Genomic DNA, 23,397 nt, shown 5'->3' on the forward strand with positions numbered 1-23,397 from the left:
AAAAATAGTCCAATATGCAAGGTGGAAACACTGAACTCACCAACATTTCAACTCAGCTCTCATTTTCATGGTGTGTACTCAAAATTATGTGAGTCCCATTTGTCGGGAACATTGCTAATCAACTCCCCCACCAACCAGTAATAATAATAAAAATTATCATGAGGGTCACAAAAACCAGCTGCCCTTGAGACTTGCCTAGGAACTAATTACTAGTTATATCTCTCCCTGGACCAATACTAATTCAGGAAGGTTATTTATAGTTTCAGTCATAAAAGATAATCCTCTGGATGGCCATACGGAAAACCCACGGCAGCAATTCTGCTTCTCTGGTGAGCCACCTGTGGGTGTTAAAAAGGGCAGATGCAACACGCAACAGACCGAAGGGACAGATCGCCAGCATGGAAACGAGACAGTTGAAATGATTGTCTCTGGATATAATATGTCACTGTACAAGGAATCTAGAGACACGGGCCTCACAAATGTGCCACTATTAATTTCATTTTAATATTTCTGCCTTTCTTGTGTTCCATTTCCTGTGCAGTGTGAAATTGTGCCTCTTTGCTCACATCTAATTCATCATGTGAGCTGGACTCATTAATCTCTGCCTCACATTTCAAAAGATATCCCAGATTTAATGGCTATATTGTATAATGTGAAGCAAAGGCCCTATTGTCGGCACTTTCCTCCCACCTCTCCCCCCCCCCCACAAACCTGGAAAGTCTGCAGATGCACAACCAGGTTTATTTTGGGACCTAGATATTTTACAGTGCTAAAGGTTGTATCTAAAGCTTGGAGAGCATTCTAGGGCTGGGGATGGAGAGAAGAAATTGGCATTGGCAAGCAGAACACAGATTTTTAATTTATTAATGTACCAGCAGAATTTGGGGAAGCAGTCATGAGAACATAAGAAGGGTCTGTTGGAGGTAGAACATTTCTACACAGAATACATTTCTGGGCAAATAAGTTTTCATGACCAGAATCAAAGTTATGGAGTGGTGCCCATTTTCTCAATGAAATTTTACTTAATGGGAGATGGTTAGACCTCCCACTCAATGCCATAATTACTTCACTTCTAATCTAATGCTTGTAGAGCGTTTTGGAAAGTTCCCAGCAAAAAGAAGCCTAATACATAAAAACACCAGGTGTGCAGATATCATTATGGGGATGCTTGCTCTGAAGCAACATTCAGAGGGTGATATTATTGTTGTTGTTGTTGCTGCTGCTGCTGCTGTTGTTGTTGTTATTGTTACATTTAGGTCTGACTAAAGAGAGGTAATTACATTGCAGTCTCTTGGCACAAAAATGGACAAGAGTGTGGCTGCTTGCTGAATGGAGGGCAATTTCATGTAATAACTATAACATGTAGCAAACTGAGGTGTCTGGTAGCTTACAGTGAGCAGTGCTGTTACATTTACTGGCCATGTCAAAAGGCTTAATGACAATATATTTCAAAACAATTACTCCCATGAGTAAAGCAAGCTGTTTTTACAGAGCCGCCATATACAATATTCTAGTAGAGAAGGCACAAATCCAGCAAGTTCTGCCACATGTGATCTGCATTTGGCTGCCTGTGCTGCATAACCATAGTTGACGACTCATTGATTTTTTTTAGAACTGGACAATTTCCAGAGGAGACAGGGGAGCAGGAGAGCTGGTGGCAGGAGGAGGAGGTGTGGAAGCTCTTGACTCTACACCAGCCTAACCTACCTCTCCTTTCTCTTGTTCTTCCCTCTCCAATCCTGCAGCTTCTACTGCCTCTGCCTCTTGTCTCCCAGCTGCTACAGGTTCTCCCAGATCACTGATCCCTTCTTCCAAGTCAGTCTCCAACCACACTTCTCCCAGTGCCCACTCATCAGAATCCAGGCCAGGCCCAACTCCTCACTGTCCAGCCAGTCGCTGACACTCAACCCCAAAGACCAAATGCAGATGAGGTCATTCTGGACCTCTTTGTCTCACGCTTGGGACACTTCCCAGACCACACACCCTTTCAAGCCACAGCCTTTATCAGCCCTGCTTTTCACCCTCCTTGAGTGTTCTTCCCAGGCTGGAAGGTGTCCTTGAAAACTCTGATAATGCCTCTTGCTTGCATGGGTGGAGGAAAGAGAGGGTTGTTTGAGTATGAAGACATTAGCCTATTGTACAAAATGCCAAGATTTCATTTGCTGCTCTGATCAATTCTCCCGCCACCACCAATGACATGTGACTCTTGGAAGGTTGCCCAGAAGGTAATGTGGTTCTCAAGTTGGAAAGGGTCCCCCACACATGTATGAATGTATGCTCTAAGTACAGTTAGGAACCCTGAGACAAGGAGAGTTACTGATCATTCATGCAGAGACATATATAAGTTCCAGTCATCAGATGGACATATGGATGTCAGCAGAGTGGGCAGATGATTCACACACACTAATTGGATGTGCAAACGCCATCTCCAACTTCTCGAAAGATCCATCAACGGTGTCTCCGAAAAATCTTACACATCACTTGGGAAGACAGACGAACTACTATCAGTGTACTGGATGAAACAAAGATCACCAGTGTTGAAGCAATGATTCTTCAACATCAGCTCCGTTGGACTAGTCATGTTGTTTGGACACCTGCTGATCATCTTCCAAAGCAACTACTCTATTCCGAACTTTAAAATGGAAAGCGTAATGCTGGGGGTCAACAAAAGAGGTTTAAAGACTGTCTCAAGGCAAATCTAAAAAAATGTAGTACAAACACCAACAACTGGGAAACACGGGCCTGCGAGCGCTCCAATTGGAGAACAGCCTTTACCAAAGGTGTCATGGACTTTGAAGACACTCGAACTCAGAACGCAGGGGAGAAACATGCTAAGAGGAAGGCACGCTTGGCAAATCCACACCGTGATCAACTTCTGCCCGGGAACCAATGTCCCCACTGTGGAAGGACATATGGGTCCAGAATTGGCCCCCACAGTCAGTTACGGACTCATTATTAAAACCGTGTTTATGGAAGACAATCTTACTTGGCTACGAGTGATCGAAGAAGAAGAAGAAGAAAGGGTTTCAAGTGACAAAGCCACAAGGTAAATACTCTTACCCTTTGCATTTGGGTTGTGGAGTAGGAAGCTCACCCACCCTGCTTCCATACTCTGGAACAAATTTCTTTTGGGGTAGATCCTCAAATCACCTCAACTGACTGTAGCTCTGTAGTAGCAACCTAAAAGCATGCTAGCAATTTCCCCTTGAGAACAAGGATTTCACCATTGCCTGCTAGTACTAAAACAGAAACACAGCAAAACAGAGGAGGAAGAGAAATAAACACTTCAAAAGTATTGAAAGAATTTCCTCTTGCTTTATGAAAGGGAGGCTGACGGAGTTCATGTTCACTCGTGGGGAAAAAATTCCATTTTGCACTGCCCCCCCCCCTTATCATGAGGTAACCTTGAAATCTGAGAAGCCACTCAGTTTAAAGAGAAACAAATTGACATGGCTGGTAATATGAAATCCAAGGGCTCTCTACCTGGTCTAAATTAGAATTTGCTCAGTAATATGTCTTGTGGCCCTCCAGCTCTCCACTGCGATGAGTAATTTCCCCAGTAATTTTAAGTAATTTTCCTAGACTGCCTCAGTGTGAGTGTCCAGCTTACAAATGCTGAAAAATGATTCTATTTCATGGCTAAACCAGAAATGATCCACACATGCCCTTTAAAAGAGGCATTGGTGGACTTGATCATGAAACTGCAGCTCTGCAAACTAACTCAGGAATTAACCTTGGAAATATCAGTTGCTTTCTTCAGTAATTAAATTTAGAATTTCTATAGTAACATACAATGTTACTACATGGTTCTGACTATAAACCTTCACAAAAATTATAGGGAAACAAGTAGTCCTTTGTAAATACAGTCATAACTTGTATATAATACAGTCATAACTTGGTTCTCAAAGCAATTGGAAGCTGTGGAAGCTGCGTTGGACATTCGGGTTCCAAAGAATGCTCGCAAACCAGAACACTCAATTCTGGGTTTGCGACGTTCGGGAGCCAAAATGTTTGAGTTGCAAGGCGTTCGAGAACCAAGGTATGGCTGTAGACTGGAATATACAGCCTAAAGGTCCCCCCCCACACACATTTATATAGTATTTTGTAAGTTTTCAGATGCAATTTTTTTCAGTGCCTACAATTCATGCCATACCTGTCTTGTTCTCTGGCCACAATTCTCCATCCAGCTCAGATGCAGGACCAGAAGTATTGCCAGGGGAATCTTTGCTCACTGCTCCTAGACCACCCAAGCTGGAAGATATGGCCTTCCCAGCCTCCACTACTGGGCACCCCACCAATGCCTCACTGCCTCATCCCTCACTGCCACATCTTTCTCATCCTAAGGGCTGCATTTCCTTCTGGGGTCAGAGGAAAAAAGAAGCAGGAGCAATTCATGTGCAGTTTACAATTGCACATAGGGTTGGCATATCTTGAAGAGCAAAAAAGAGGATAGCTCGAGTTGCTGCCAGGCTGACTCAGGGAAAGAAGCATGTGAGCATGGGTGGGCACACGCTGTACCCGCACCCATGCGCCTCTTTCCCCAGCTCAGACTGGCAGTGACCACAGTGTGCAGAGCAGCAGAGCCCAAGCCCCCACCCCAAACCAGGACATTTCCTTTAAAATATAAAAATCCACCCAGATGGGCATGTTGGCCCCCCAAAAGAAGACATGTCTGGGTTTTCCCAGACATATGGCAACCCTACATCATTCTAGGTTATTTTACACATATTCTCAGATCCCTACCTATCCCCTAGCCAAGCAAGCAAGAGATGGTGTTGTTCCAACTGTGCAAAAGCAATCAAAGTGTGTGGAGGGTGACACCTTGGGAAAGTCCTGAGAGCAATAGACCCTCCAAGTGTCCCTATTTTCTAGGGACAGTCCCAGATTTATAGAAGTCGTTCCAGTTTCTGATTTGACCCTCAGAGAAATGTTGGAGAAGAAGAAGAAGAAGAGTTTGGATTTGATATCCCGCTTTTCACTACCCGAAGGAGTCTCAAAGCGGCTAACATTCTCCTTTCCCTTCCTCCCCCACAACAAACACTCTGTGAGGTGAGTGGGGCTGAGAGACTTCAGAGAAGTGTGACTAGCCCAAGGTCACCCAGCAGCTGCATGTGGAGGAGTGCAGACACGAACCCGGTTCCCCAGATTACGAGTCTGCCGCTCTTAACCACTACACCAAACTGGCTCACCATGGAGGGCATGGAGTTATCTGAAGGCAGCCCCATAGAGGGAATTTTTTAATGTTTAATGTTTTATTATGTTTTTATATATGTTGGAAGCCACCCAGATTGGCTGGGGCAACACAGCCAGATGATCGGAGTATAAATAATAACATTAGTAGTAGTAGTAGTAGTAGTAGTAGTAGTAGCAGCAGCAGCAGCAGCAGCATTGTTGAATGGGATGTCCCTATTTTCACAGGAGAAATGTTGGAAGGTTTTGAGCAAGACAGAAGCACTGGTTTTTATTTTATTTGCTTAAGAAAACCATTGCCTTCAGGCCTGAGGTCCTCCACCACTGGGTGACAGAAGAGGGCAATTGCTCTTTAAAAGAGCAGACCATTCCTCAGGAGGTTCAGGCTGGCCAGCCTTCAGAAGGCCTCAGAAATATTCAGCATGCTTCTGAGTCAATAGCTCTCCACAAGTGCTTTCTAAGCACAGATCCATCCTTTAAATCCCGATGTCCAGGTGCCCTTTCATAGTCCGCCCGTCCCGCAAATTTCCCCACAAAAACCCACTCTTTAATGCTGAATCAGAACAAACAGCAATTCAGCTTTTCTGTGGATTGCTGTTTGTTCCAATTCAGCAGTAAATAGTCTGCTTTCAAAATGGAAGCCACCAAGAGTGGTTGGGGCAACCCAGTCAGATGAGCAGGGTCAGGGTACAAAGAAGAAGACGAAGAAGACGAAGAAGACGAAGAAGACGAAGAAGAAGAAGAAGAAGAAGAAGAAGAAGAAGAAGAAGAAGAAGAAGAAGAAGAAGAAGAAGTATGAGTTACCAGCAATCTGCTTATGCATTCTCTTGGGGGAAAAGGTTCGGCTGCCAAAAAACATTCCACCATTGGAACATTTATACCTTTAACTGACTATAATTTAACAGAACATTGGATACAACCTCTTTCCCCTCCCACCAGATTAAATTGTTTCAGACAGGTAAAGTATAGGAAGAAACAGCAATAGACCCTAGGTCAGCAGAGCAGCTGTTATAGGAACCCGAGTCTCCCTCATCCTGGTCTGACATTCTCTAACCATTGCACATATGGAACTGGTAGTGCATATTTCAGGACACCATCACCACTAGGTGCTGGACAAAGAGCTGCTGGCATAATCATTAACATGATTTGGTCATAGGCCAAGAACCTGGAGACATGGGACCAGCCAGCAGTGGTGAATGAAGAACAACCAAGGATGCAAGAACACACCAGAGCTCAAGGAGACCTTGATACATTTAGTAAGGTTTAACTAGAGTATGAAACCTCCTATCAGGAGTGCTAACTTGGCCCTGCGACTGGGGGTGCCCGGGGCCGTGGGTGCTATGCGGTGTGCATGGCCTGACACCGAAATTTGTGAGTTCCCAGGCACCCTGGGAGTTGGCACCTATGCCTCTTATAATCTATCCTGTCAAGGAGGATTCATTGGCCAGCTTGGGTGGATGGAGCATCTGCAGTCTGAAGGTCAGGGGTTCACCACATGGGGCAGGCAAATGTGCTAATATTTCTCGAACACAGTTTATGTTCCTTCCTAATATTTTGCATTCACTTCATGGCATTAGCCTCTGCCCTCAGTTTTTCCTCTCCTCTCAAAATAGTTTATTTTTACCTATCCATGAAACCATCTTCTCAATAAAAGGAAATGTGCTAATTCAGAGGTCTAAAGTGAATGGAGAACAGATGAGAAATAGTGCTATCTTTTGGAGCATGGATTACTGATCTGGAACAGACACACAAGCATTAATTTAAGGAAAGGGGCATTTTATGTCAAGGGGGGAAATACTTGAGTCTCATTATCGCAGAGGCTCTCAGACTCCAGCTTCAAAAGTGCTCAGGAGCACTCTTTACTCAGGTGCTCTTTGAAAAAATAAATGACATTTCAGAATAAACAAGGACTAAGAGAGCTCAGTCCATTACATTTATCCCAATTTCAAGAAAATAGAAACACAAGCACATCCTAGCTTGAGATCAGTGCACTCCCAGGGTGCCAACTTCATCATGCAACTAGCTGACCGATGATGGCCTTTGAGCATCATTCTAGGACAGTCCAGTGTGGAGTATCTCAATTTAGTGTTGCACCATAAATCCATGAGTTTAGAAGGGCAATGTTACTGATGGATTATTTTTTTGTTGCTCAGGTGAACTGAAAACATAAAGACATGCATTGGATTAAACCCAGTCATTACAATGCATCTCTCACTCTCTCCTTCTCTCTCTCCCCCACCCTCATGTTTGTTTATTTCTTCCCAAGCCACACTTATCACTACCCCAGATTTACATGCCACATGTTTTTGCCTGGTGGAAAGGTGTCTTTGAACTCTGATCATGCATCTTGCTTGGGTGGATGGATGGAAACAGAGAGGGGTGTGTGGGTTTGGGTGGAAACTAGCCTACCATACAAAGGTAAAAATTGTATTCATTGCTCCATTCACTTTTGCCTCTGGTCCTGCCCAGCACTGGGATGTAGCCCCTAGAACAAAATATGGCCCTCAAGCTTGAGATATTTCCCCAGCCGTGCCCTGTTTGGAGAGTAGTTTCCCACTCTTCCTTCCCATAGATTTCATGTCACTGATCAGCATGGCAGAATGAGCTACATAGCTGCTAAGGGACACATTACCAATTTATCCCTATTCCACTAAAAAGAAACACGGAAAAATGTCGATAAACCCCAGTCTTGAAAAGGACAAGGTTTGTACTGTTGAGCCGAGGCACCAGCACAAAATAGCTTTGAGAGTTCTGTCTTGGGGAGGGTGGATATATCTTTATTTTTAACAGAAGAGTTTTATCCCCATCTAAGCTCTTTGGAGCAATTGAAAAGCAATGATGTACAGGCGTTTTTAGGCAACCTGTGGTTGCTATGGGCATTGTATTATGTCTAACTGCTTGTATCCAGTATAAGAAAGGAGGGAGAGGCAAGGAAAAGTCCCCACTGTTGTAGTAGCTTCTGTAGCAACATGAGCTATTGGTGGCCTATGACTCTATGCAGGGTATCTCGAAAGCAAATGACTAAACAATCTGTCACATTGGGAACAATGAAAGGAAAAACCAATTTTCACTCGCAACGGTACTCTTTCTGCAAATGATGACTATTCTATCTTAGTCTTGGATTGCATTCAATTTTACCACACAGCACCTTGTAGATCTGTTTTGTTCATCCAACAATAGTTATTTTGGTGCCCTCTGGACCAGGACCAAGAACAGGTTCTTCACTGCCAGAGACTCTTGAGCTTGAAGAGACTTTGCATCTTAAAGTTGGGAATCAGCTTAGTTAATTAAGTGAGCGGGTGGAGTTTGGAGCTCTTTGCAGGTATGGAACAGAATCAGACTGAGCATGGTTTCCTGACATGGGAAAGTTGATACTGGTCTGGTAAAAAGTGCTAGGAGCTTAGTCTTCCATCCTTCCCTGGACAGCTGCCAGCAATGAGCTCATATGCTCTTTGCAGGACAAACAGGGCAGTCTATACAGATCTGATATCATAAACTAGGGCTGTACATCAGATTCAGCTGAATGTCAAGCCAAATTTGGTTGATTTGGGGAGATCTGGGTTTGAGCCAAGTCATGTTATCCCTTCATTGCAGGGGGTTAGATTAGATGATCCTTGGGGTCCCTTCCAATTCTATAATTCTAAGACAGGCCTTGATCAACCTGTGTTGTGCCAGGCCACTTGGACCTATTTAGGGCTGTCAGGGGATGAGCTTTTGGTTGGGATGGGTTCTTCTCCAGTATATTCTCAAACCTGCAGGTGTCGATGCTCCTTCAACAGGGCCTCCCCTGAGGGGAAGTAAAGGAGCATCCCACAGGATCAAATCTCTCACTCATTCTACAATGCTGCTGTGATGGCACAGCAGCTCCCAGAAGTCTGTCATCACATTGTAGTTCATAGCACCACCTGTCAGTGGACAAGTGAACTGCTGGTTGATGACAACCTTATCTTTTGTATTATATGTAAGGGGGGGAGTTTAAATGGTCATGGTTACAGCCTTGTAATGGGTGATATATTAATGTACAGAATATACACAGCTGCTGATTCAATCACACAGAGACAGGTTCTTCCATAAATTAAGGTATGATCTGAAAAATACAGAGTTTTCTCTTCCCCCAGTTGTGTTCTCTGTAGCCAGCATGAAAACCAAGTATGGATTGTATTCACTTTTCAACTTCCTCACCAGTAAAATTCTGTTTACCAATACAACCTTGCTCCAACTCCATCATTTTTTTTTCTCTAGAAGAGATAAGCTTTGGCGATGAGTTAACATAGAGAATTAGGGAAGGTGGGTTAACCTTGACCTTCTCAGCCTCTTCTCTGGACCAAATTCTCTGAAGCAGGCACATCTATCTCAAAGGTTCCATATGCATATCTGTGATGGGAAACTGGGCAGAGAGCACTTTGAGGGGGATTTGGGGAAAGGAGTCAAGTACCTACTTCCCTGAAAATTATTTGCTTCACATTGCCCATCCCCAAACTGAATCAAAGGCCACTGATATGAGTATCATGCAATTGCATCTAATGTCTAATTAATTAACTCTGTTAATCTTTTTCAATGGGATAAAGCAGAAATGAGCGCCATCTCATTTCCTCTTAAGTAGTGCTGGAAAAATGCCTCTTTCCTTTCACATTGGCCTCAGCCCTAAAAAGCCACTTTATCCACATCCTCAGCCGCTAAGTGATGCTGGAAATGCCCACAAACCAGATAAAATTAAGTGGGAGGCCATATCTGACCTCCACGTTGAGATTCACCTACCTTTGTTTATGGCATCTGGTCCCAAATTGTGTGGGCCTGCCTAAGATGTGCATCAGTGGTTACAAACCATGTGTTGAAGTGATATACCCTGCAGCAATTACGCATTCAGCTGTGTATCAGTGTGGGGAGAGGGTGTAACTAAACTACTGCGAACACTTAACACTTCTGTGGCACTTAACATCTTCAAATCCTAGGTGAGATCATTAACTAGTAATTAACAGAGTGCTTCAATTATTCTCACTACAAATAAGGCAGGTGATACACTCCCCACCGCCAGTCCCTGATAACATTTCTTTTTAATGACTTCTCTCTGCAATTCCTTCAGAACTGCTAATTAATTTACTATCTTCTACAGTTATGTTAGAAGATACATTTCTTTCTTCCACATGTATGGTTTTCCAGCTAACCTAGGACGAATGAAAATATTGGTAGATACTCACCTAATCTAGAATAAATGAAGATACTGAGTGTGTACTCAATAAGGAGAATCAGCAAAGCACATCCTCCATATGAGCTGCACCTACACAATAGTTCCCTCTTCTTTTTTGCAAATATGTTGGTGACATTTGCACCATACATTTTCACGTATATGGCAAAAAACAAACAAACAAACAAACCCTGAGGTGTACATTTCATAAAAAATGTAATATGTGAAGTGGTCCAAAGGCTCCCCGCTCCAATCTGAGAAGCTCATACAACCTAGAACATATTGTTACGGAGAAGTGATATACTCCAAATATGAGCTTCGCAGCAGAACAGGTGGTTTATACAACAGTGACCTGCCACAAATTGAAGATGAAACATCAACATTAGTGAATATGAGGGGACACCAGGTAGCTGAGCTGAAGGCAATTTTATTTCTTAAATAGAACTGTGATGTGCCAGAGCCACCTTCAGGCTGTTGGGAAAGTAATTACCAGAAGGCCCACCTTACTCTCATTTTGCTCCAAACGTGTGAAAATGAAGGCATGTCAATTGAACATGTACAAAGTGCTTTTCCTCACCAGTAGCATATCCATCTCTAGAAATCTTCTGGCTAACTAAGATGGCAGAAAATGCAATTCAGACAGGTGCATTCATTGGAATTAATTTAGTACCCAAACTTACTTAATACACATGCAGCAGTATCTTACACTCTTTAAATGGAGAAATTGTGTGGTATATATTTGGGCCTCGTGGCTCTGCACTGCAATGGATGAAGAGATAAATTGCTCTTGGGAGGATATTAAAAGAAATTTTCAAATGTGGAGTAGAATGAAACTTTCATTACTGGGTAGAATGTCAACCATTAAAATGAATGTATTACCAAGGATGTTATTTTTGTTTCAAGCAATACCAGTGAATAGCAAGACAGACTGTTTCAACAAATGGCAAAAATATATTTCGAAATATATCTGGCAAGGGAAAAAACTGAGAATAAAATATAAAATAGTAATAGATGCGAAAGGGAAAGGAGGTTTTCCCTGCCAAATATGAGATTATATTATGAAGCATCTTGTCTGTGCTGGTTGAAGGAATGGTTGTTATTGAAGAATTCACATATTTTAGACCTGGAAAGTCATGATGATATTTTTGGTTGGCACACTTACTCGTGGCATGAAAAGAGGAAAGTAGTATAATTAGGGGGAAAATTGTATGGAGTATGGGCTAAATATAAAAAACTTGTTGGAGACCAAAACACCACTATGGCTTTCATCTTTAGAAGCCATAGTGGTGAAAAATAAAAATATGATGGAAAATTTGGTAACTTATTGAAATTTGTTAAGAGAAGAAGGTGGAGTTTAAATTAAAAGAATTTAATGATTTAACAGAGATGTTAACAACATGTTTACAATATAATCATCTGAAGGAAGTACTTAAAAAGCAAGGGTCTTGGGAACAAACATCGCAACTAGATGAACAAGTGAAATCTTCAGTGATACATTGGACAATAGATATTGGTCATAATATAGAAATGGATGCATGGGAACATTTATGGAACGTGGATATAAAATTTACAGCATGTTATAGTTTAAGAGAAAACTATATGAAAATGTTATATAGATGGTACTTAACACCTAGTAGATTGGCAAAAATGTATAAATCTAAATCAAATATGTGCTGGAAATGTAAAGAGAAAGAAGGTACCTTTTTAATATGTGGTGGTCTTGTAATGAGGTTAAAGCTTACTGCGAAATTATATACTGCATAATGAACTGAAAAAAGATGTTTAAGATGACATTTATTTTAAAAAAAAACCCAGAAGCTTTTCTTTTGGGAATTATGGGATCAGAACTACCTAAACAGTATAGAAATTTATTTATATATGCAGCCACCACTGCAAGAATGTTATTTCCCCAAAAATAGAAGAAGAGGTTCTGACAAAAGAAGAATGGATACAGAAGTTAATGGACTATGCAGAAATGGCAAAACTTACTGGGAGAATAAGAAATCAAGATAACAATTTTTTAAAGAAAGGAATGGAAATGGTTTATTGAGTATTTACAAACTGTAAAAAAGATTAAGAAATTGACAGGATTAATGTAAAAACCTGCAGTTTCAATATGTATATGGGATATATACAAGAATAGATATATAAAAGAATATCTTGAGATAATTTGGTGTATGCAGGAAGATGAAAAGAAATGTAAAGAACCACAGAAAGAGGGGGAAGGGAGTCCGAGTTTGAAATGTTAAAATTATGATTGAATATTTGTTGTAATATATATATATAAATGAAAGTTATAAATAAAATCTTTAAAAAGAAATTGCTCTTTGCTGGGCTTAACTAGAACTGGATGAATAAGCAAAGATTCAGCACTGTCTGTTAGAAAGATGTAGACACAAACAGTGCACTTTTAACCTTATTAAAAAGAGATGGAAAAAATGAATAGAATGCTGAAGCCAAGGAAGTTTGAGCTATTTGCTTAGGACTAAAGGAAGAAAATATTGCTACTGTGTCAGCAAATGGCCAGCTGTTAGTTTCCTTAATTTAGAAACTGAATCGTCAGACATAATGGTTCCATTTTGAGCCCACTCAACTTGTCCTTGGATGATTCATCAGACAACCCTGGATTTTCTTCTTCCAGAGAAACTTGTACCATGAACAAGAAAGCCTTTGAAGAAGGCACCTCTGTTTATAAGGAATAGGGGGGGGGTCAAAATTATATTCATGGTGCTCTGTTAAAAGTATGGGACACTGGGGGAAGTATTGGACTGGAACACCCAGCGACTTGGTTATGGACGTTTGCCATCTATTCCACCCTAAGTCACACGGGCTGAGCTTTGTTCTAGGGTGCCACCTACATTGTAGAACCAGTTTTGCCATTTTCCTAAACCATCGGTCAGCTGGTCTCAAGCATCTGACCTCCAACAGGTCCTATAAATCCCTTTTGGGTGTGCATCTGCTCCCTTCAGAGTGAAATGGTTAATTTGCTTCATGTAGCATTTAAATGCAAACCTCTTGTAATCTGCACTTCCCAAAAAGAATATACAAACCTAAATGCAGCTTTAAAAGTTGTGCTTCTCTAAATTTTGTAATGTGGTTCTCCAACCCAAAAAGTGTGATAGACAGTTTTAGATGGATTTGTTCAAATAAATTGAGCTCATTACACAACAAACAGTTCTATGCACACTGGAACTAGCTCTGTTAACTCCTTTTCATGAAGACCGAAAGAACTTATAAAATAAGGAGCATAAGGAACTTCCTGTGGAGGCCTGCCAATTTATACCACAGTATTGGAAGAATTCGGATCATTTGCAGCTTATATTTTGGAGACAGTAAATATGGATGATTGCTTTGATGCAAAAACTTATCAAACAGCACTGAATGTTCTCAAGACACTGATGACTAAATGGAAATATGGCATCCATTTATAACTTGCTCAAATAAAAACAATAAAATTTGGCACCCACCACATGGCTGGTTATGGAACAATGTATCCCCCACTGTTAACACCATCTTCTCCTACTTGAGGGGGCTGGGAGTGGGTATATTTGTTACTGTTGGTGGTTTAACTTCATAACATGTATTTAATGAAACTCCATAGATCTTTTAAAAATGAAAATGACTATTAGGTGTGCATGCATTAGGAAAACTGCTTGCAGGAAAATTTGCATATAAGACACGCTTGCCTTCAAAAATGTATATGGGGATAAATGTGTCCTGAAATTAAAAACGCACACCAAAAATCGATGCGGAAATATGGCAAACCGAAATTAAGATGTGGGGGGAGGGGGAGGAAGTGAGAGGAACTTAAACTCGCTGATTCGTCTACCCCTAACAGAAACTTAGGATGAAAGGAACAAAGAGCTTCTACATGAAGTCACTTGTCTTACATATGTTGGTATATAGAGGGTATGAAAAATCCAAATAAATAATTCTAAATACTGTCTTAATACAACATAGGATTAGGAATCAGGTCATACCCAGTATCCAGATATTTGGGGGGGGTAGTTTTATCTGTAAATCTGTCTGTATGCCTCAATTCATTAAAAAGTTAAATAAACAGGTAATACATCAACACATAAAAGCAATATTTCAAGAATATAAATCCTTAGATTGATTGCATTAGTATCCCATGATCAATGTTTAAAAAATGAAAAGCCATAAATCATTCTGGAATATTATAGAAAGGTCAAACGGGATTAATTCAATTGCACAATTTATTGGAATTAAAATTGCAGTTCACGTGGCTTGCTGATTAAGAAGAAATGTCCAATTAATTTCAACATATCTGCCTGGATCTACATTCCAACCTCAGCATAATTAAAAAAAGGAACAAGCCACTTACAGCTTTGAGCAGATACCATGAGTTGCACCCAGTGTTGGGCATACTCAGACCCACTGAAAACGACATTTTGTAATGGGTTTTCTCTGCTTTAGATACAAGTGCATGCCATTACAACTCAACACACAAGAGGGTAAGGCTAAGTTCAACCTAGGCTGCCATCTTTGAGAAGGGCACCCCTATAATGCATACACTACAGCGGGAAGAGAGTAAGTGATCCTTGGAAGAGATAAGCAAAGAAAGCTCTCATTGAACAATACAGTATTAAAGAATAGAAGGTTTGATATGGACAAATAAATGATTCTATGATACAGATCTAGGTGCTCCTTTGGATATTTAAGTTCTTATCCACGTCAGACTTTAAAATGTAAGAATGTACACATTAAACTGAGAAAGGAAGCAAACAGGCAGTCAATTAAGCTCTTTTTAAAATTGATGCAATATTGGTGAACTGGGTAGTGCTTGGCAAAATGCTGGCAGCCACTTCCAATATGAGTGGAAGCTGGCCTTCCATAGTATAATGCATCACAGCAAACCTCTATCTATCTATCTATCTATCTATCTATCTATCTATCTATCTTGTTTGCTATATTTAGAGACTGTAGTTCAGCCACCTTCAATAGTAGCTCCATGAAGAGTACATCATAGCCTAACCTGGAAATTGCCAAAGCAGAAGGGTAGGCAGATGTCTGAGCCCGGCAAACTCAAATTACATTTCAGTGTGGATTCAGCAGTTTTAAGACAATCAGTGGCAAGAACATCAGCCCTGTTAACACCTATTTCTGGTATGATCATAATTTGTCGCTGATTGAATATAATTCATGGTGAAATCTCTACTTGATACTGGTGGCCTGGCTCTGACTGATAACAATCCTGGATATGCAGATAGTGCCTAGTACTCCCCCCATGGAGTCTTCACAATGTAAAATACCCCCCCCCCATCCTTCCCTATACATCTTGCCCGTCATTAAGATGACCATCTGGCTAGTAAATAATGGTAATGATTATGCCAACACAGGAAAGGATGCAAACATACCCCGATTCCAAGTGATTGCTTTACCACTTAGGAAAATAGATTAAAACCATAACTCACTGTAAGTCATGCACAGCAACCTGTTGCATCAAAATACAGAATATTCTCAAGCCTCATCTGTTAGCCTACTGAGGTCACATTTGTCTGCATCAAATGGATGTCCTTGCTGAACAAAAAAAGAGTCTTTTCTCCCTATATGGCATTTATTGTTGCTTTGAAATCTTTTCTCCCCTTCCCCCCTTTCTCTTTTTCAATGTTTTCTAAAGGCAGGGCCTCGAGCCTTAAAACCGAGCTGAGTAACACTTCTGAGCACCCTGTAGCATCACTAGGACTGGATCACAGGGTAGAGGTCTGGGGCCCTCTGTGCCGTGGGGGGGGGGGGTCCCCTAAATGATGACACCACAACAGCAACCCTTGAGGGTTCATCACTTTCAACTTCTTTGCAATGTATTGGCAGGTAGCTGAAGATCCAGCAAGCTACTGTGGGATGTAAAACTGCAGTCAAGTACAACATTCCTACAGTGGACATGTTAGGTAGGGGGTGTTTTGTCCCACTCAGGAGAAGACTTCCTGTTTCCTCCTGAGCTGGGACAGACTTGAAGAGGGTGTGGTCTGTTGTGCTAGCATGGAGGAGGAGCACACGGCCTCCATGTTCAGATCTGTGTGTCTTCTCTATTTTTTATGTGTCTGGAGAAGTCACTGCTTCTTTATGGAATAGTTCTAGTTGTTAAGTAACCTAAGCCTGCCTTCAGGGATATGTCTATGAACCTGAATGAGTCTGTGAGTAAACTACTTTTATATTAACGTTAATAAGATTCTTGTGTTTATTATTTTTAAGAGGGATTAAAAAGGATTTTACCAGGAAGGAATCTTTAATAGTAAGACTCAGATGACTCAGCAACAAGCTGATCGCTGCGTAATTAAAAAGGGGGATGTTTGGAACTCTGCTAGAATATGGAACTTGCTAGCGCAAGTTAGGAAGGATATCATTAAATAATATATACTCTCCTACCTCCCTAATCACCTCCAACAGTTGCCATGGGGAAGGGCTGTGCGCAAGGCAGGGTTGCAGAAAAGGAGTAGCAAGAGGATGGAGGCGGGAAAAGTAGGTGCAAAGAAGAACTGAATAACAGAAGAAAAACGGTACAGAAATGGAGTTAGGAAGGTGAAAGAGGGCCTTAGTAGATGCATGGGGTTGAAAGGGGAAGGTTGAGGGTGTTATGATGGGAGTAGTTGCAGAGGAGGTGTCAGTGAGCAACACAGGAAGGGGGCAGAGCTCCATGGTTATTTTTATTTACAAAGCAGGCACACTGCCATAGTGACAGTGACATGGGTGGCAGTGTGGTCTAAACCACTGAGCCTCTTGGGCTTGCCGATCGGAAGGTCGGCAGTTTGAATCCATGTGACAGAGTGAGCTCCCCTTGTTCTGTCCCAGCTCCTGCCAACCTAGCAATTTGAAAGGATGCCAGAGCAAGTAGATAAATAGGTACCACTGCAGCGGGAAGGTAAGTGGCATTTCCGTAAGCTCTGGCTTCTGTCATAGTGTTCCATTGCGCTAGAAGCGGTTTAGATAGCAGTGCTTTTTATAGATTGTGATTGTTTCACTGATGATTTGTTAAGTATTCTATATTATTCTAGCTGCATTTATGCTGTTCTATTATATTATTTCATGTTATTGACTTTTATTATTTGTAAGTTGCTTTGTCATTTATTTGAATGAAAAGCAGCATAGAAATATAATTAATCAATCAAATCAAACCATGCATTCTACTTACTCATCAGTATAAAATCTTAAGTAGGAATTAAGTGATGTGGAACTTTGGAAACTGGATGGAAAGACAGATGGACAGACAGGCTTTCTGCTTTCATCCCCCTTATTCCTGTTCCTTAGTTTCTTGACGTTTCCTTTGCTTGCCTTTTAGCATTTTCAAGTTCTTCATCGCCTTTGGTTTCTTTTCCGCTCTCTCTCCCCCGCTCCATGTGCTCCTCTTTTCGTTATTCCCTGTGCAGTGACTGAAGCCAGACTTCACACATGCAGTGTGAAGTCTGATTTCTAACCACTGCTCCAGCAAGGGGAAAAAATCTATACGCTTAAAAAACCTGCACACTGAAACATTAAGAAGCATATTTATCTGAACCGTACCTCCAAGGTGTTTGAAAAGGGCTCAGCACTTGGGCCCCTGGAGAAGGCATTCAAGTGAGAATGGAAGGAGGAGAATAGCAATTACCTTTCAGAATGGAAGTTTCCAGGTGCAATTCCCAGTGCATTTCTGATTCCCTCTAGGGGGAAATGGCTCCCCCTTTTCAGAAGAATTTATTTCCTTTGGATTGCTTTTAAATAGGTGACATGCTGCTTCTCTTGGCATGACTAGTGAGCATGTCTCCCCATTTTTGTAGCCACGGAAGTGTTTTTTTTTTGCAGTTTCCGAAAAAAGAGTCGAAGGCGTCTGTTGTTTGCCCCCAAAACAGAACAGACAGTCACAAGTGCAGATCAAGGCACTACAGGGAGCTGATGGAACTTTATCTCAAAGGACCCTTGTGGCAACATAAAATTGGAAGCTTGGTAAGGGGTGGGGGAGGGAGAGGGAGAGAGAGAGAGAGAGAAAATCACCACCGTTTTGCTTTTTTTTTTTTAATGATTTTATCTGCATAAATGGCTAAAATATACATGTTCGTAAGGTTAGATTCAATCTGTGGCCTGAGAAATCCCAGCCTTGACCTGAGAAAGCGTTTTACTGGCTGATGCATTGATTGTCCAGCTTATAATAGAAACTTAGAGCCTATATACACATCCTATGTTGTATTTCAGCCCATTCTCTCCTCCTATGCAATATAACACTGACCTACCTGACTGAGGTGTTGTAAGGATTATGGTAATATTGCTCTGATGATCATGAGCTTGTGGTAACATGGAGGTGGGCTTTTTCATTGGTGGCACTGGTGTTGAGAAATGACCTTGCTGCTGAAATGTAAGAAGCCCCCATCAGTACTGGTATTCTGTCCGCTCTTGAATGCATACCTGTTCCAAGGCAAGCATTCCCCTAAACTTGAACTTCCTGACCTAATTGTTTTAATGGCTCATTTAAACTATTTAAATGGCTATGCTTTTTAAATGAGCCTGTTTTCTTCCTTTCTTCAAAAAACAAAACAAAACAAACGAGCAACAACCATAAATGTTAACCAATAATTTTTAATGTTTGTTTTGGTGGAATTGTTGTAGTGTCTACATATGGATTTCATACCTGTAAACCTCTTAGAAGCTATTTCGCCATGAGAGCAGAATATGAGTAAATAAAGTATAGTCTAAGCTTTTAACACATGAAACATACACTATATATGCAAAGAGGCTGATATCGTGATGTCACCCTCCTCTTATTGTCCCACTCTGTGCCATTAAGAATGCTTAGTCATTGTGCTAATGCATACCCCACAACTGTCCTAGGGAAAGTGGGACATCCTTTTTTTTCATGCGAGAGAGTGGTGGCCACTATGGGCGCCACATTCTCACCCTGGAAAAAAAATCTAACCCAGGAGTGCAGCCTGGAAAATGGGCATCCCATCATGTTGGAGGATATGTTAATGTGATCTGTGTGGGGTGGAATTCCAATCTAGGGTTGGGGCCACCCACATGTATGGAGCTTCCCAATGTAGTTAGTTCCCAACAAATAGTTCTTATGTAAGGAGAAAAGGATAGGACAGAACTGGGCCTGCCTCAATATTGGTTGTAGTAGTAGTAGTGGCTGCATTCCAGCATTTATGCTTGAACATTGTTTCTGAACTTGAATATATACAGTGTATGGAAGTGAGAGCTGGACCATAAAGAAGGCTGATCGCCGAAGAATTGATGCTTTTGAATTATGGTGCTGGAGGAGACTGTTGAGAGTCCCATGGACTGCAAAAAGATCAAACATATCCATCCTTAAAGAAATCAGCCCTGAGTGCTCACTGGAAGGGCAGATCCTGAAGTTGAGGCTCCAATACTTTGGCCACCTCATGAGAAGAGAAGACTCCCTGGAAAAGACCCTGATGTTGGGAAAGATGGAGGGCACAAGGAGAAGGGGACGACAGAGGGTGAGATGGTTGGACAGTGTTCTCGAAGCGACTGGCATGACTTTGGCCAAACTGCGGGAGGCAGTGGAGGATAGGGGTGCCTGGCGTGCTCTGGTCCATGGGGTCACGAAGAGTTGGACACGACTGAACGACTGAACAACAACAATTTTTCTAGAAAAAGAGGTGCCAGAACTCACTATGAACGCCTCCTTTGTTCTCTTATAACAGCAATGGCGGAACTGGGTTTTGGAGAGTTCCAGCTGAAAAGAGTCATATATCTCTATCTCTATCTATATCTGAATGAAATGAAATGAAATGAAAAGGTAGAGCCTCTTTACTGCAACAGTGAGTCAGAACATTTTGGCAAGAGTGCCAGTTAGCCACAGTTCATTGGCTTTCTTGATAAAATAAATTAGCAGCTAAATACTGTCATCACCTGAATTAATTCATTGTCAGAATTAAGTTTCTGCCAGCCCTAATACAGTGGGCTATTAGCACTTCATTGCTGGAAGCTTCGTTCTTATCCTCTCCTGTTCTCATGATAAGGGCTACATCGAGTGTTTTTTAGGCTTCCTGCCTGAACTCATTCTGTCATAGCGGAACAGTTGATATTTCACACCAATTTTTTTTTATTTTTTATTTTTAAGGATAACCGTACTTCAAGGACAAGTCATCTGATCAAAGGGTGCCACAAATCTTCACAGAAATGACGGATGGGAAATCATAAAAAAAAAAATATTTACGGGAACGGCCAGTGCAGATTTAAGATGCTCCCCTCTATCCATTTTGCCATAACTCTCAACTTTGAAATAACCCCTAATTCTTATTATTCTCATTATCACACTGCCTGCATTATATGATAGCCGGTATTATTTTTTGGTAGTGAACCCTTTCTGGCCTCCTATGCAGAAAGAGATAAAAGCTAAGAAATGTAAAATGTTTGAAGGCAATGTGGGTTTTTTTTAATGTTGTATACTGTATTCTAGCGTAAAATCTACACACTTCCCATAATATCAGATGGAGAACCGCCAGATTGTACCAACTACTTATTTGGTACATACTGCCAGAAATTTATCATCTGTTTTAAAATATGTTTGATTCACAAAGATGGCTCTTTTTCAAAGACAAAGTGCCCTTGAATAAGGAACACTATCCATAAGATACAGTTTCACACTCCCAGTCCCCACTTCTCTGAGTGGCATGCTGATCTTGATTTTTTTTTTTTTACAAGTTCAGTCTCCTTGAGAGGTGCAGAGTATGTTCTGGAGACTCAACATATATCAGCTAATTTATAAATATAGTTGTGTGGAGGGGCAGAAAAACAATCATAGTTCTATTAAGTAAAGGTAAAGGACCCCTGGACAGTAAAGTCCAGTCAAAGGTGACTGGGGTTGCAGCGCTCATCTCATTCTCAGGCCCAGGGAGCCAGCGTTTGTCCACAGACAGCTTTCCGGGTCATGTGGCCAGCATGACTAAACCGCTTCTGGCGCAACGGAACACTGTGATGGAAACCAGAGTGCATGGAAACACCGTTTACCTTCCAGCTACATCAGTATTTATTTATCTACTTAAATGAGCTTAAAGGGAGGGTTTGGGGGAAGCATCTTAATTGACTTTTTAAAAAGCACATACTCATTTTTACATTTTTGTGTTTGCCTCAAAAGATAGTGGCATACGAAAGATGAATTGGTTAAATCGACAATGATAGATTGGGCGAAAGATGTGGGTCACAACATTATGATGGATGACTGGGAGAGATTGTGGAAGAAAGGTATCAAATTTACAGCATGTAATAGTTTAAGAGAAAATGTTATGAAAATGCTTTATAGATGGTATCTGACACCAGTTAAGATAGCAAAAATGAATCCTACAATGTCCAATGTGTGTTGGAAATGTAAATCTACGGAAGGTACCTTTTATCACATGTGGTGGTCATGTCCAGGGGTAAATGCTTTCTGGGACAAGATTTATAACGAACTTAAGAAGGTAATGAAAATTACCTTTAGTAAGAAACCAGAGGCATTTCTTTTGAGCATGACCAACGAAGAGATACCCAGTCAGGATAGAGTATTTTTTATGTATGCCACGACAGCTGCTAGAATCTTATTGGCAAGAAACTGGAAAGGCGAAGAGATTCCTACAGTGGAAGAATGGCAAATGAAGCTAATGGACTTTATGGAGCTCGCCGAACTGACCGCGAGAATCCGAGACCAGAGGGAAGAGAAGGTGTCGCAGGAATGGAAGAAATTTAAGGATTATCTAGTTAAATGTGTAAAATTGAATATTTGAGCAGAATTAGCTAACAGAATTGGCTTTAGCTTGTTTATGTTAGATAAAAGAGTGTAGAAGAAGTTTAGATGAGAATGTTATAAATGCTTAAGAGTATCTAAAGATATTGTGTTCAAGTGAGAATATATATGTGTCTAATTAATTTAAAGTTTATTGAGAGATAAGGTAAAGATTTATGGAAAAAGATACAAAGCTACCCAAATTATATATTAGTCTGGAATGCAGTGGGGGGAACGGGGGAAGTCTCAATGTATGTAAAGAAGATAGAATAAAGAAGATGAATAGGTGTAAGTTTAGGTATGTATTTGTGTTTTTTCTTATGTATATTGTTATTGTTAGTTATTGTTGTTGTTTATTGTTTATTGTCTATTATGTATTTTTGTATTTTTTCTTGTTTATATATGGAAATCAATAAAATCTTTATAAAAAAAAAAACAAAAGATGACAAAATGACTTACTGAATGGGAAAAGAAGGATGAGGAGGTTAAATCAGTAATGATTAAATGGGCATAAGATTTTGGGCATAAATATACTATTTGAGAATTGGAAGAAGCTGTGGAAAGTGAATTTGAAATTCACAGATTGTTCTATGTTGAAGAAAAATTATATGAAAATGATGTATAGATGGTACATTACACCAGTCAAAATGGCAAAAAATGTACAAAACTGTACATTTTGGAAAAATGTACACGTTGGAAATCTAAGGAAAAAGAAGGGGCTATTTATCATATGTGGTGGGAATGTAGAGAAGTTAAAAAATATTGGGAAATGATCTATAATGAATTGAAAAAATGTTTAAAATGACTTTTGTTAAAAAGCCAGAAGCCTTTTTATTAGGGATTCTAGGACAATATATATCAAAGAAAATAAAGAACTTATTTATGTATGCTATAACTGCGGCGAGAGTTCTGCTAGCACAAGGATGGAAGAAGGAAGAAATACCAACGAAGGAACAATGGCAAGAAAAATTGATGAACTATGCAGAGGTGGCAAAACTAACAAATAGATTGTGCGAAAAGGACAATCAGGACGAATGGAAGAATGGGAACTTTTTACAAATTATTTGAAAAACAACAAAGAGACTTAAATTCACTGGCAGGATTTGAATAAACATGCACAAATTTTATTAACAATTAAGATTTTGAATAACAGGAAAATAATATTTTAAATTGTATAATATGCAGAAACAATATTGAATTAACAAAACAGTTAAGGGAGCTGAGAGAAGTCCTAGTTGGGGGGGTGGGGAGGGGAAGGGGGGAGGAGGGAAATATATTGGATTGGATTGTTTGGTAATTTGTATGGATT

Source organism: Lacerta agilis, chromosome Z (assembly GCF_009819535.1).
Source record: "Lacerta agilis isolate rLacAgi1 chromosome Z, rLacAgi1.pri, whole genome shotgun sequence".
Taxonomy (NCBI): Eukaryota; Metazoa; Chordata; class Lepidosauria; order Squamata; family Lacertidae; genus Lacerta; species Lacerta agilis.